Raw genomic sequence first — 3,217 nt, 5'->3', positions numbered from 1 at the left:
TGCGAGTCGTTGTCTGTTGACTGGGTTTTTCAGTTGCTTCCTGACTCATATAGTGAATTCGTAAGAAAGTACTATATGATAGACCACGACGTAACCCTCATCAATCTCACCTATTTGTTTGTTGCTGCTGAATCAGCAATGATTTGACGCGTAGGAGAAGCAAAGTGGTTTGGTGGATCTGCCTTCCAAACCTCTATGAACATTGGCAGAGTGCTTTGGCAAGAAAAAGATTGAAAATGGTTGTATATACATAAATAGGATATTACAAAATTAAAAAAAAAAAAAATAGATGGTGAAAAATAAAATTGAAAATGCAACAAAGACCATTTTAGTAGGTATGAGATAACCTTTCACAATAATACAAAAGAATTTCTTGTTTCTTCTGGTTCAGGGAGCAAAGTAAAAAAAAAAAAAAAAAAAAAAAAAAAAAACGTATATTCGTATTGTTTATTTGTTTCTTTTCGTACATTGATTTCCCAATAAATAAGACAATTCTGAATACTCGTTCACAACAAAACTTATTTGCAAGGTCTTGAAGGTATGTCTTCTTCATTTCTCCCTCTCCTTCTCCAACCATCGTCCCCTCTCTCATCTTCTGTTACCGATCCACCGCCGTCCGCTGTCACTCACTCTTCCCTCCTCGAACAATAAACCCTCACAGCCACACCTCACCGCTGATAACCCAGCGTACACTACCACCGTAAAGCCATAAACACAACCATCAGCTTTGCATATACCACCACTCACTCCGCCTCACTCCATTTCCTCCCTTTCTGTCATGCACCACAATCCCATCGGACACCCCTACCCCGCTGCTGACAAGCTATACCACCCTTCGATTCACAAAACCAAATCCCAGCTCATCCTGCCTTTTAGCCGCCGGAAAATCCGATTTATCTCACGTTAATTTCTGTTCGAACCCTCCCCTCGTCCCCTTTCTCGCCGGAGAACACTAGCTGCTTTCTTTCACCTGCACCACCACCTCAATCTGTGTGTGTGTCCGTCCTACTTTGCTAAAAAAATTCCGAAAATCAAATCCCTGATTTACATTTCGTCTCATTTTTTTACAAATCCCTCGCTAGATTAACGTTTTAATCCTACATTTTTTTTTCTTTCACAACTCCTCCAGGTTTGACACTCACCGGAGCATCATATTGAACAAAGTCTTTTGGGCATCAAAACTGGTAAACTTTCATCCTTCCGATTCCATGCTCTTAGATTAACTTTCGTTAGCGATAACTTTGATTCATAAAATTTCCCACAAGTTTTTGTAGAGGATGTTTAATTTACTTTGTTAGACTTTTCCTTTCATCTAACCCTAAGTTATACTATAATATAGTAAGTAATAAAAGTTGATTAATGGTTTAAGCTGCAGAACAGGATGGATAAACGTAATGCTTTGGTGATGATAGCTGGATGCATAGCGTTCAACAGTGGGATGTGTCTGCTACGATTCCCAGAAGGACTTGCAAACATTGGGAAGACAGATGGGGATTGGGTGTTCATCTATGCGGCCTTGATAGCTCTATGCATCTCCATGAATGTGCTTGTTGTTGAAATGAGTGTGGGAGCCACAATCTGGAAAAAGATGGAGGAGCTTGCAAGGAAAGCCATTCTTATTGCAATCATTGCTATGGCGATTGCCTTCCATCAGATTCTTGTTATGGATGACTTCTGGTCGAGGCTTATTAATAATGGGTCATTCATTGTGTTCATGGTTCTCGCTTCTGGATCCATCTTCATTCAGCTAATGTCTGCAGGCTATGTGACCAAGTAGAGATGTGACCAAATTAGTATTATATTGAATGATGTCGTCTTTTTTATTATATTATCTATCGAATATTATTAGTTTGGATATGTGAGCAAATTAGTATATTATATATATTTTGTTTAAGTTTTAGGGCAATGTTATGGAATCAACAAGTGAACTTTTTTATTTTCTTCCATTTTAGTCAACCCATTACCAAGAAGACGTAGTTTGCGAAAATTATGGATAGTTGAAGACGTAGTTTGCGAAAATTATGGATAGTTATGTTTATGTTCCCTACAAGTTACCATCAAGAGTGGAACATCATATATTATCCGTTGTGTTGAATTCTACCCACATGGTTTAAAAAGTGCTTTTAATTTTGCCCACTAACTATATAATCATATGGTTGTCTCAATGGGACAACCATCTTTTGTGCCTATAAAGAAGTGGCATGTTATACTATAGTTGTGAAATACTATGAGAATCACTTCCGTTACTTTGTGGACAATATGATTTACTTTGTGGAATACCGATTCATGCTTGTAAGTGGCATATACTTCAAGCACCATGACTTGCAAAGAAACTTGAATATGGGTTAAAAATACAAGGCAAAATGTACAAAAATTAAAGAGATAAGAGTGAGGAACTCCATTCACCCCGATTACACTTGCCCTTACCACCCCTATATTTATACTAACTAAAAAATTAAAACCATAGAAATTACGTTATGTGCATTTGTGGTCGGAATAGTTAAAGTCTGATTGAACACCTTCTACTTTCTCACCCTCCTTAGGTTGGTGGGTATGAGAAGTATACGGTGTTAAGAAGGTTGAGTTGCTCACAGCTTAAACATCGTGGTATCATCGAAACCGAACTTCCTCCCCCGTCATATAAGCGTCACGTCATTTTTTACCACACAAATGTGGTCTCTTGCCACACCAAGGGAGTGGTGCCACGCTTTTATTTTCTTTTTTCTTTTTTGTTTTTTTTTAACTATTTTAATTTAATAAAACTTCTTTTTTAAATAAAAACATAATTTTAAAAAGATAATATTTCATTAATTAAAAATATAAATATCATACATTAATTAAAAAAAAAACCTAAAAATTTAGAAAAGCAAATTAGAAACATAAAACCTACAACTTAAAAAAAACAAAAAACAAACAAACAAACACACACACACCAAACGATTAAAAACTTGAAAAAAACAAATAGAAATTAGCCACGATTCATGTAGCGTTTTCTCACTTCCTCTTTCATTGCCAAAGCCACTTCAAGCTCCACACCGGTCATATTCAACGTGTTCGTCGATAGTATTCGCATGTCACTCTCCCTTTGTTTCCGAAGCTTTCTTTCAGAAGCAAGTTGCAAAATCTTGTTCATTCTGTCTTTTATTCCCTTCATGTCGGCCCCCATTTCTTTCAAGTCATCTGATTCTGACGCTTTGTCTTTACCTTTGCTTTTTGT

General features: G+C 36.8%; 1 long non-coding RNA gene across 1 annotated transcript; it reads left to right on the top strand.

The window, feature by feature from the left end:
- Positions 1 to 520: 520 nt before the first annotated feature.
- Positions 521 to 1,936, top strand: LOC145017846 (uncharacterized). The gene is made up of 3 exons (XR_013666681.1): positions 521 to 538; positions 1,130 to 1,184; positions 1,376 to 1,936. It is a non-coding gene; the product is annotated as an uncharacterized LOC145017846 (long non-coding RNA).
- Positions 1,937 to 3,217: the final 1,281 nt, after the last annotated feature.

The sequence above is a fragment of the Lactuca saligna genome, chromosome 9 (assembly GCF_052625555.1).
Source record: "Lactuca saligna cultivar CGN05327 chromosome 9, ASM5262555v1, whole genome shotgun sequence".
Taxonomy (NCBI): domain Eukaryota; kingdom Viridiplantae; phylum Streptophyta; class Magnoliopsida; order Asterales; family Asteraceae; genus Lactuca; species Lactuca saligna.
Note: the sequence above shows the minus strand (reverse complement) of the source record. Positions and strands in the feature narration are given on the sequence as shown.